At 44.3% G+C, this 12758-nt stretch overlaps 1 long non-coding RNA gene across 1 annotated transcript in view; it reads left to right on the forward strand.

Annotated features, from left to right (window-relative positions):
- Positions 1 to 8410, forward strand: part of LOC102157245 — a 32136-nt gene extending 23726 nt beyond the window's left edge. Inside the window, exons 3-5 of the long non-coding RNA XR_005362327.1 lie at positions 228 to 282; positions 684 to 768; positions 8340 to 8410. This is a non-coding gene — a long non-coding RNA (uncharacterized LOC102157245). The remainder of the gene's footprint in view (positions 1 to 227; positions 283 to 683; positions 769 to 8339) is intronic.
- Positions 8411 to 12758: the final 4348 nt, after the last annotated feature.

Raw genomic sequence — 12758 nt, forward strand, 5'->3', positions numbered from 1 at the left:
GCAGAGGGAGAAGCAGGCTCCATGCAGGGAGCCCGATGTGGGACTCCATCCCAGGACCCTGGGATCATGACCTGAGCCAAAGGCAGACGCTCAACCACTGAGACACCCAGGCATCCTTGTTTTGGGATTTCTGAAAAGATTGCAATCAATGGTGTTATCTGAAGGCTCAGCTGGGGAAGAGTCTGCTTCCAACATTATATGACTGTTGACATGATTCTGTGTTTCAGTGGTGGTTGGACGCAGGCCTCCCTCTGCACATTGCCATTTGCTTCATCAAAACTGGTAAGAGAGACATTCTATAAGCAACATGAAGGCCACCATGTCTTGTACCTTGATGCTGCACAGTAAAGAATCTGTCTGGTCCTGACTCCTGTTCCTGGGATATAGCCTCTAAATCCTGAGAATTCCCTGAGCTGTCGGGTAGGAATGTCTTGTTACTCATGGCAGCCCCTCTACCATGTCACATTTCTGTTGATGAGATGACCCAGGGTGCACAGTTTAGAAGACCAACCACATGATGAGGGGTTGGGACTTTAGCTTGACCTCCTGTGGGGAAAACTTTGGAGATGGAGCCTGGCCCACCAGTAGCTGATGGTAAAGCAACCATGCAGACGAGGAAAACTCCAGTAAGAACTCTGGACGCTAAGCTCAGGTGAGTCCATCTATGTGTCCCAATTCCACAGGGAGAAGATGAGGGAAGTCTGTATTAGTGATCCTCTCCAGCTTTGCCCTGTCCTAATTTGTATGAATCACAATAAAGCAGTAACTGTAAGTACTTTTTTGAGTTCTGTGAGTCACTCTAGTGAACATTGAACCTGAGAAGTAGTGAGATTGCCTGGATGTGGAGCCAGTTGCTCAGAAGTGCTAAGGGCTCGGGGACCCCAAACTTGTGGCTGCATTTAAAGTGCGGGTGACCTGGTGGCCTGCGCTCTTACATCTACAGAATCTGTACTCCTCGAAGGTGTCTGGTGTCCTATTGCAGTATTGCACCTTATCTTGCAGGGACATTCCCCTACCCTGTTCTGTGGGTTGAAGCATGACCCAAGACATCCTACACTGCAGGGAAAGGGGATCACATGTGGGCATGGACACCAGGAAAGGAGAAAGCCAGAGCGCCTCAGAAGCTTTCCATCACAGTCACAGTAGCCCATGGGATGTGGTGACTTGTCTTAGAACACATCTGCATTCATTAGACGCCCATGAGATCACAGATGATGGAGTTTTAATGGGTTTCATGTAGCCGAGTTTCGTTGTCTTGTTTTACAGATTTGAAAAGTCAGGTTTGGTGAATGCAGGTGTCTCACTTGAGAGCATATGTAAAGAGCTAGTGCTCAGGTGAGGACAGGAGCCTCATGCTTTTCCGTACACCATGCTGTGATTTAATCCAGCCACAAAGTCAGTTGGAACTGTTGTAGATAAATAGTTACATCCCTTAAAGCACATCTACATATATGGAGTCCTTTATAGACACAGAAAAACACCAAGGATAGGAAGATTCAGGTAGGGTCCAAGATTTTGGAAGGCAAAGATTTTAACTGGCAGAAAATTGTAAAGGCTCTTTGTTTCCTGCACGTGATGCATTGATTTAAAAATTTTTTTAAAAATTTTATTTATTTATTTGAGAGAGAGAGAGAGAATGTGAGTGGAGAGGAGGGGCAGAGATAGAGGGAGAAGCAGACTTCCCCTGAGCAGGGAGCCAGATGCAGGACTCCATCCCAGGACTCTGGGATCATGACCTGAGCCGAAGGCAGATGCTAATGACTGAGCCACCCAGGCGCCCCCCCCCTTTTTATTAGGAAATCAAATTAAGAAGGAAGCACAGAATTTCAGAGGCTAGAGAAACAAAATACAAAAGCAAATGGGTGTGAAGCTTTGGACCAATAGTTTGTGGAATATTGGCAATGTCCTCTAGATTGGTCAGCAGATGGATTCAGCGTCTGGATTAGCATCATGAGCCATGGCAGGAGCTTGGAACCTGCCCTGAGACTAGTGTTGATCAGCCCACTGCACACTAGCAGAAACCCCATTGTGTGTGGATGTGAACTGATCTCACACAGGTGGGCAGGAAAACTGCTTTTGGGATGAGAGGTACAGATGCTACCTGTGTCCATTCTGGTTTCCAGGACAGCTTCAGTGGAGACCTCTGAGCAGATTGCCAGGGAACAGCAACCCTTGGTGTTGTGGGGTTGGACCACAGGGTTGGACAGCTATGCAGGAAGCACTGGGAGATTCCGCTCTCAGCAAAGGCAGCAGGCAGTGTGCAAAGCAAAGTTAAAATGCGCACAGGATTCAAGACTTGACAGGGACTCTGGTGTTGTTGGAGGAAAGGCCTTCTAGCTGCGGGATTCGAGGCATCAGTAATAGTGTCTACCTAACAGAAGTGCTTTTTTCTTTAAAGATAAAATCAGTCAATATACATAAAGGTCTTAGGACAGTGGCTCATACATGAAAAGAATTACATAGGTGCTTGCTATTAATTGTCACTGGCTTCTTCCAATGAACTTCTATAGAAATCACATGCTTTTACTGAATTTGTCTCAGAAAACAGAACAGACACAGTATCATGAACTCAGAGTGTAAGTCTGTCTATACAACATTCACTGAACATCAGCTGTGTGTCTACTGGGGGCCACGAGTACAGGGGTGCCTGTGACAGGCGTTGTTCTGAGAACATTGGTATCTTCCCCATCTTTTGAGGATGGACCCAGGCCCACCCACACAGAGCATCCAGGCCCTTTGTTCTGGATTGGCATTTGCATCAAGCAAGGAGAGCCCCGAGTCTTTCCCAGGAGCCAGCAGGCAGGACTGCCTCAAGTTGGAAGGATGTGAGCTGGTGACTCCACCACGTGGAGACCAGCTAACAGAGAGAATCTGTAAGGAGAGGAAAGGAACAGAGGCCAGGACTCTGGTGGTGTTTGTGACCTACTCCCCCACCTCCCCCAGGGACACATGAGAGCTGATAAATTCCCATTTGTGTTGTCTGGTTTGACTTGGAGAGTGGTCATTTGTATCTAGTGGAGTCATGGCCAGTAGGAGGTCTAGTAGAGCTTGCTGTTTGGTGGGAGCCATCCAGAAACTGGAATAAGCATGTTGCAGGCCATGTGGTGGAGCTACAGGGAAGGAGGTGCTCACAGCGGGGAACCACCCTGGTTTAGAAGGTCAGGGGTTGCTTTGCAGAGCTCCTCCCAAAGGAAATGTGAGAATTAAGCAGGTAACAAGGGGCAGGACTGTGGGGGCTCAGTGGCAAGAGAGTGGGGTGATGAGGAGGAAGGCTATGATTTCCATATTGTTAAGTGGAGGCAGCAATAAGAGAGGCTGTTCAAACCATAGAGTTCTGTCAAATTACTTGGTCTTGTGCAAGGAGCAACAAAAAGCCATTTAAGCATTTTGTCAGGGGGACAATATGATCAGACTTTGTTCTAGAAAGGGCCATGTGGCTGCTGTGTAGGGAGTGGGTTGGGGGAGGGGAGGCCATTGTGGCCCTGGAGGGGAAGGTGGGCATGCGTGGGGTCGCAGCCACCCAGATCAGCACATATCCAGGAGGTGGGATGGACAGGCCTTGGTGATTGGCCCAGGTCTCCCCTTTCCCAAGGATCCTGTGTGTTCGAGGTGACCTTTGTTGCTTTGCTCCACTTCTGCTCCCTATCTACCTGGCTTTGCAGCGTCAGATGCATTCTGTTCCCTCTTCACACAGCATCAGCAGATTTTCTCAGCAAAGTTCCATGGCTCTCCCCCCCTCCTTTATTCGCCATGTTTCAAATCAGTTTTCATTTTTATTGCGGTCTTAGTGCACATAAAGGGTCGAATCATGCTGTGAGGCTTGTTAGAAAGTGTTTGGTTCTCCCTGCTTCTATTTCTACCTTCCTATCTTTAAACAATGTGCTCATGCTGACTTCTTGTTTGGATGACATGTGTCCTCTAGTAGCTTCCCAAGAAACTGTGTAGGAGGGAAGTTTTTGAGAGTATTCAGAAAATGTCTTTGTCTCACCTTTATGCATAACTAATACATGAGACAGAATTTTGGACTGATAATCATTTTCCCTCAGAATTTTGAAAGTCACACTCCATTTCCTTCTGTCTTCCAGTCATTCTTTTTTTTAATTAAAAAAATTTTTTTTAAAGATTTTATTTATTTATTCATGAGAGAGAGAGAGGCAGAGACACAGGCAGAGGGAGAAGCAGGCTCCATGCAGGGAGCCCGATGTGGGACTCGATCCCGGGTCTCCAGCCAGGATCAGGCCCTGGGCTGAAGGCAGCACTAAACCACTGAGCCACCTGGGCTGCCCTCTTTTTTCTTTTAAGGTTTTATTTATGTTTTCATGAGAGACACACAGAGAGAGAGGCAGAGACATAGGCAGAGGGAGAAGCAGGCTCCTCGCAAGGAGCCTGGTGCAGAACTCAATCCCTGGACCTAGGATCATGCCCTGAGCCAAAGACTGATGCTCAACTGCTGAGCACCCAGGCGTCCCTCATTCTGACTCTTGATTCTTGATATGTGGCCTGCTTCCTGTCTGAAATCCTAGATGGCCATCCTGTTCATGTGTTTTTCTGTGGTTCATTTCCTCACATTGTGCTGGATGTTTGGTGGGCCTTTTCCACCTGAAAACTTACAGCTTTCAGTTTTGGAAAATTTTCTTAAATTATCTTTTTGATGATTTCTTTCCCTTGAATTTTTTTCTATCTTTGTAGAACTCTTGTTATCCCAATGCTAGATATTATTATTTTTATTTATTTTTAATTTTTTTTATTTATTTATGATAGTCACACACACACACACAGAGGCAGAGACACAGGCAGAGGGAGAAGCAGGCTCCATGCACCGGGAGCCCGACGTGGGATTCGATCCTGGGTCTCCAGGATCGTGCCCTGGGCCAAAGGCAGGCGCCAAACCGCTGAGCCACCCAGGGATTCCCTAGATATTATTTTTTAAATTTTTATTAAGTTTTTAATTTTAATCCCAGTGTCCCAGTGTAGTTTATAGTGTTACATTAGTCTCACAATAGAGCAGTTCAGTAGTTCTTTTTTTTTTTTTTTAAAGATTTTATTTATTTCTTCATGAGAGACTGAGAATGAGAGAGAGAGGCAGACACAGGCAGAGGGAGAAGCAGGCTCCATGCAGGGAGTCTGATGCGGGACTTGACCCCAGGACCCCAGGATCATGCCCCAGGCCAAAGGCAGGCGCTAAACCACTGAGCCACCCAGGGATCCCTAATAATTCTTTTTTTAAAAAAAGATTTTATTCATTTATTTATTTAGAGGGCATGAGTGGAGGAAGGAGCGGTGGGAGAGAGAGAGAATCTCAAGCAGAGCCCCTGCCGAGCGGGGAGTACAATGAGGGGCTGGATCTCAAGACCCTGAGATCATGACCTGAGCTGAAACCAAGAATTAGACACTTAATTGACTGAGCACAGAGATGCCCCAGTGATTCAACAATTCTATACATTACTCAGTACTCATCATGATAAGTGTCCTCTTAATCCCTGTCTCCCATTTCACCCATCCCCCACTTCCTTCTGGTAACTATTGTTCTCTATAGTTAAGAGTCTGGTTTTTTTTTGTTTATCTTTGTTTGTTTTGTTTCTTAAATTCCAGAATGGAGTGAGATCATATGGTATTTGTATTTCTCTGAATGACTTATTTCACTTAGCATTATACCTTCAAGATCCATCCATGTTGTTGCAAATGGCAAGATCTCATTCTTTTTTATGGCTAAGTTGTATTCCATTCCATTGTATATATACACATTACATATTCTTTATTCATTCATCTATCCATGGACACTTGGGCTGCTTCCATATCTTGGCAGTTGTATATAATGCTGCTAAAAATTGGGGTGCATGCCTCTTTTGAATTAGTATTTTTGTATTCTTTGGATACACTACCTAGTAATGCAATTGCTGGATCATAGGGTAGTTCTATTTTTAACTTCTTTTTTTTTTAAAGATTTTATTTATTTATTCATGAGAGACAGACAGAGAGAGAGAGAGAGAGAGAGGCAGAGACACGGGCAGAGGAAGAAGCAGGCTTCATGCAGGGAGCCCGACATGGGACTCGTTCCTGGGTCTCCAGGATCACGCCCTGGGCTGAAGGCAGCACTAAACCGCTGAGCCACCTGGGCTACCCAGCTTCTTTTTTTTTCCCTAAGATTTTACTTATTTATGAGAGAGAGAGAGAGAGAGAGGCAAAGACACAGGCAGAGGGAGAAGCAGGCTCCACGCAGGGAGCCCGATGTGGGACTCGACCCTGGAACCCCAGGATCACACCCTGCGCCAAAGGCAGGCACTAAACCACTGAGCCACCCAGGGATCCCCCTAACTTCTTGAGGAACCTCCATACTGTTTCCCACAGTGGCTGTACCAGTTTGCATTCCCACCAACAGAGCAGGAGGGTTCCACTTTCTCCACATCCTCGCCAATACCTGTTGTTTGTTGTACTGTTAATTTAGCTCTTCTGACAGGTGTGAGGTGATGTATCTCACTGCAGTTTGATTTGCATTTTCCTGATGATCAGTGATGTGAGCATCTTTTCATATGTCTGTTGGCCATCTGGATGTCTTCTTTGGAGAAATGTCGGTTCATGCCTTCTCATTTTTTAGTTGGATTGTTTTGTTTTTGTTTGTTACTTTTTTCTTTTTTTTAAAGTAATCTCTACACCCAACATGGGACTCAAACTCAGACCCAGAGATCAAGAATTGTATATTCTTCTGACTGAACTAGCCAGGGGCCCTTGTCTCTAAATATTCTTATTTTATGAATATGATGTCTTCTCATCTTTCTGAGGTTTTAGTTATAGTTTTATGTTTACTCACTGTCTGTGCAGTCTCTGTGTCCTTTGAGTTGTTTTGTTTTGTTTTGTTCCTCCCCTCCCCCTCCGCCCGGGGATCTGTTGTGATCTGTTTCTCATGCTGGAGATTTTACTCAGCTGCCTGGTGAGCCTTAGATGTCTGCTTATATTTAAGACAGTCACCCGTGCAGGTTGTCTGGAGACTCTGAGTGTGTAAATAGGGGTTGTTTATGGGCTTCACCAAATGGTGGAGGTGGAGGCATATCACCAGGGAACCCTTAGTCTAGATTCTAGGTCTTTCCTCTTTGGTCTGGTTGGTTTCTGTACAGAAGGATTCAGTAATATTTTCCCAAGTAGGAAAGGGGTTGAGCTGAGAGTATTTCCTTTTATCTGCTGAGAACAGTATGCCAACCCTCCACAGATTCCTGTTGTCCAGACAGTATACCTCCTACTGATGGGGTGGGGTGGGGACTCAGAGGGCCTGCTAGGGATCCCTTTCTACCTCAGCCTTTCCTTATAGGCTCTTCCAACATCAGCGAGATGAAATCCAACAGGGACAAACTCTAACATCCTACGCTTGAAATGAAAATTTCAATTAACACAGAACGTAAGAAGTGTTGTTTAACGTCCACTCATGGGAAAAAGACTGAGAGTAATGTGATTTCAGGATATGATACACCGGTCCTTCAGATGCTAATCCACACATAGGCTGCATTAAGGGAAGTAGAACCTCTCTGTCTCCTTCACATCCATCTATGCCCTAGGGTCGCATTTGAATGGACCCTGAATCCTTGACTTGTCTATCCTCATTAATCATGAACCCTGGGCTTAGGCATTTCCATCTAGGACTGTCTACACTCTCGCTAGACTATAGAAATTGGCCTGGTCCAGTAGCCCAGTAATCAGAATTATGAATTGGGTGGAAGGTAGTTATCTATGCAGGTAAGAACATTGTTAAGGAGCATATGTTGCCAGAGGTCGAGACTGGTTCAGGAATCCAGGGAGGCAAGTCATCAGCGAAGGAGTGAGGAGGCAAGTCCCCAAGGCCAAGCAGAGAACTCAGGCCCAGAGCCAGCACTCAGAACACTATTACCTTCCTTGGGGACCAAATCAGAAATCCAAGAGTGCATGGGTATAAGCTTGAAAGTCACTTGTCACTGGAATTATATCTGGTCAGAGAGGGGATCAGACTCCAAGACAGGGGTGGATTCTGCTGACCTAATTGGAGAGAGCTTCTAGAATGTCATACTTGCTCCTAACTGACCATCTAAGGGAAAAATTGTGTGGTGATACACAATACTTTGCTATTGTAGAACACTCTGGCCAAATACACTAATCCATTCGTTCCTTTAAATTTCAACTGGGGAGAACAATTTCATTCTTGGGGGATAGATGAGGGGCACTTATGATTACGAATTCTCATGCTATACTTTTAGGAACTGACGGGGCAAAATTCGAAAAAATTCAAAATTCAGCTTCTCATGTCTGACCATCAGAAATGAGGCACCACCGCTCCTAGCGAAGTCATGTGGTAGCTTCTTGCTCTTTCTCTGTAGGTAAGAGCAGATGAGCACCAAACCTTGTGGCTGGGCGAGGGTCAGGAGGCTGCCGGGTAGAGTAATATTGGTGAGTAACATCTTCAGTTGAGTAACTAGAGTTGACTACCTGTCAGCAATGGTGTGGGCGGGACAGGTGATCCACTGTCAGGCCACAGAGTCATGTGGTTAGAACCGCCTCTGCACTTACAGTAAATCGCACGAGGATGAAAGGAGACCAGAAAGGAAGCGCTGACCTTGCTCTGTATAAACTTTTTCATCCCCTTTCACTCAGACATGTTTTATTTTTAGGAAGATTGTTCCTCTTGATCTGACCAGATAGGAATCCTTTTCTTGCATCTTTTGGCAAGACTTGTACATAATAACCTCTCCTCGGAGCCTCCCTGATTGGAAATGGGGGTAGCAGGGAGGCAGAAGAGAATTAAAAATAACAACACAATTGGAAAAACTACCAGAGGTCATTTAACTTAACTGTCCTGAGGAACAGTTTCACTTGGAGCCTATTTCAGGAAACTGATTTTCTTTTCTTGAAGACACTCAGGGAAGAATATCTCATAAGCGCATCAGACAAGTGCCTCAGGATTGGGTTTCAGCTGAATCCATCGGGGGAGGGGGGTGGCAAGGGTCCTGCTTCTGGAGAGGATAAAGCCCAGGGCTAATCTGCGGAGCACTTTTGGTCTGAAATGATCATAAGGACATGAATTCCTACTGGGAGGGGGGCAGGTTGTCCCCTCAAGCTTCAGTCAAATTCTCACATAGAGCTCATCTTTTTTTTTTTTTTTTAAGATTTTATTCATTTATTCATGAGAGAGAGACACACAGAGAGAGAGGTAGAGACACAGGCAGAGGGAGAAGCAGGCTCCATGCAGGGAGCCCAACGAGGGACTCAATCCTGGGTCTCCAGGATCACGCCCTGCCTGGACTGAAGGTGGTGCTAAACCGCTGAGCCACCGGGGCTGCCCTGGAGCTCATCTTAATATATGTGCAGGATGCTTTTGTTTGTTTAGCAGTTTTTATTTTTATTTTTTTATTTTTAAAATATTTTTAAAAATTTATTTATGACAGTCACAGAGAGAGAGAGAGAGGCAGAGACATAGGCAGAGGGAGAAGCAGGCTCCATGCACCGAGCCCAACGTGGGATTCGATCCCGGGTCTCCAGGATGGCGCCCTGGGCCAAAGGCAGGCGCCAAACCGCTGCGCCACCCAGGGATCCCAGCAGTTTTTATTTAAATTCAATTTGCCAACATATAGTATAACACCCGGTGCTCATCACATCACATGCCCTTACCTCAGTTATCCCATCCCTTACCCCCACCCCTTCAGCGACCTTCCATTTATTTCCTATGATTAAGAGTCTCTCATGATTTGTCTTCCTCTCTAATTTTTCCTCATTCAGTTTCCCCTCCCTTCCTCTTTGATCCTCTGTGCTATTTCTTATATTCTGCATATGAGTGAAACCATATGATAATTGTCTTTCTCTGACTGACTTACTTCACTCAGCATAATACCCTCCAGTACCATCCACATCAGTGTAAATGGTAGGTATTCACCCTTTCTGATGGCTGAGTAATAGTCCGCTGTATATATACCACATCTTTATCCATTCATCTGTCAAAGGACATTATGGCTCCTTCCACAGATTGGCTATTGTGGATATTGCTGCTATGAATATTGGGGTGCAGGTGCCCCGTCGTTTCACTACATCTATACCCTTGGGGTAAATACCCAGCAGTGCAATTGCTGGGTTATAGGGTAGCTCTATTTTTTTTTTAATTATTTATTTATTTATTTATGATAGTCACACACACACAGAGAGAGAGAGAGAGAGAGATAGAGAGAGAGGCAGAGACACAGGCAGAGGGAGAAGCAGGCTCCATGCACCGGGAGCCCGATGTGGGATTCGATCCCGGGCCTCCAGGATCGCGCCCTGGGCCAAAGGCAGGCGCCAAACCGCTGCGCCACCCAGGGATCCCGGGTAGCTCTATTTTTAACTTCTTGAGGAACCTCCACACTGTTTTCCAGATTGGCTGCACAAGCTCACATTCCCACCAATAGTGCAAGAGGTTTCCCCTTTCTATACATCCTCACCAACATTTGTTTTTCCTGTCTTGTTAATTTTAGTCATTCTCACTGGTGTGAGGTGGTATCTCATTGTGTTTTTGGTTTGTAGTTCCCTGATGCCAAGTGATGTGGAGCATTTTTTTTCATGTATTTGTTGGCCACATACAGGTCTTCTTGGGAGAAATGTCTGTTCCTGTCTTCTGCCCATTTCATGACTGGATTGTTTGTTTCTTGGGTGTTCAGGTTGATAAGTACTTTATAGATCTTGGCTACTAGCTCTTTATCTGATATGTCATTTGCAAATATCTTCTCCCATCCTGTAGGTTGTCTTTTAGTTTTGTTGGCTGTTTCCTTTCCTGTGCAAAAGCTTTTTATCTTTTTTAAAAATATTTTTCTTTATTTATTCATGAGAAATACAGATAGAGAGGCAGAAACATAGGCTGAGGGAGAAGCAGGCTCCATGCAGGGAGCCCAATGTGGGACTCGATCCTGTGACTCCAGGATCACACCCTGAACCGACAGCAGACACTTAACCACTGAGGCACCCAGGCATCCCAGAAGCTTTTTATCTTGATGAAGTCCCAATAGTACATTTTTGCTTTTGTTTCCTTCTTTAGAGATGTGTCTTGTAAGAATTTACTGGGGCCAAGGTCAAAAAGGTTGCTGCCTATGATCTCTTCTAGGATTTTGATGGATTCCTGTTTCACATTTAGGTCTTTCATCCATTTTGAGTTTATCTTTGTGTATGGTGTAAGAGAAAGGTCCAGTTTCTTTTTTTTTTTTTTTTTAAGATTTATTTATTTATTTATTTATTTATTTATTTATTTATTTATTTATTTATTATAGACAGAGAGAGAGAGAGAGAGGGAGAGGCAGAGACACAGGAGGAGGGAGAAGCAGGCTCCATGCCAGGAGCCTGACGTGGGACTTGATCCTGGGACTCCAGGATCGCGCCCTGGGCCAAAGGCAGGCGCTAAACCGTTGAGCCACCCAGGGATCCCCAAAAGGTCCAGTTTCATTCTTCTGCATGTGGCTGTCCAATTTTCCCAACCATTTATTGAAGAGACTGTCTTTTTTTCAAGTGAATGATTTTTCATGTTTTGTCAAAGATTAGTTGACCATAGAGTTAAGGGTCCATTTCTGGGTTATCTATTCTGTTCCATTGATCTACATGTCTATTTTTGTGCCAATCACATACAGTCTTGATGATTACAGGTTTGTAATAGAGCTTGAAGTCTGGAAATGTGATGCCCCCATCTTTGGTTTTCTTTTTCAATATTCATTTGGCTATTCAGGGTCTTTTCTGGTTCCATGCAAATCTTAGGATTATTTGTCACAACTCTGTGAAAAAAGTCTATGGTATTTTGATAGAGATTGCACTGAATGTGTAAATTGCTCTGGGTAGCATGGACATTTTCACAATATTTATTTTTCCAATCTATGAGCATGGAATGTTTTCCTGTCTCTTTGTACCTTCCTCAATTTCATAAGTGTTCTGAAGTTTTTGAAGTACAAATCCTTTACCTCTTTGGTTAGGTTTATTCCTATGGTTTTGGGTACAATTGTAAATAGAATTGGTTCCTTAACTTCTCTTTATTCAGTCTCTTTGTCGGTGTATAGAAATGCAGCTTATTTCTGTGCATTGATATTGTAACCTGCCCCATTGCTGAATTGCTATATGAGTTCTAGCAATCTTGGGGTGGAGTCTTTTGGGTTTTCTATATACAGGATCATGTCATCTGCAAAGAGTGAAAGTTTGGCTTCTTTGTCAATTTGAATGCCTTTTATTTCTTTTTGTTGCCTGATTGCTGAGGCTAGGACTTCTAGTACTATGTTGAATAACCATGGTGAGAGTGGACATCCCTGTCATGTTCCTGATCTTAGGGAAAGGCTCTCAGTTTTTCCCCATTGAGAGTGATATTTGCTGTGGGCTTTTCGCAGATGGCTTTTATGATGTTGAGGTATATTCCCTCTATCCCTACACTTTGAAGAGTTTTAATCAAGAAAAGATGGTGTATTTTGTCAAATGCTTTCTCTGCATCTATTGAGAGGATCATATGGTTCTTGTCTTTTCTTTTATTAATGTGATCAGGTTGATTGTTTTATGAATGTTGAACCATCCTTGCAGCCTAGGAATAAATCCTACTTGGTTGTGGTGAAAAATCCTCTTAATATACAATTGGATCCTATTGGCTAGTATCTTGGTAAGTATTTTGACATTCATGTTAATCAAGGATATTGGTCTGCAATTCTACTTTTTGGTGGAGTCTTTGTCTGGTTTTGGGATCAAGGTAGTTCTGGCCTCGTAAAACGAGTTTGGAAGTTTTCTTTCCATTTCTATCTTTTGAAACAGCTTCA

This window comes from Canis lupus, chromosome 7, assembly GCF_011100685.1.
Source record: "Canis lupus familiaris isolate Mischka breed German Shepherd chromosome 7, alternate assembly UU_Cfam_GSD_1.0, whole genome shotgun sequence".
Classification (NCBI taxonomy): Eukaryota; Metazoa; Chordata; class Mammalia; order Carnivora; family Canidae; genus Canis; species Canis lupus.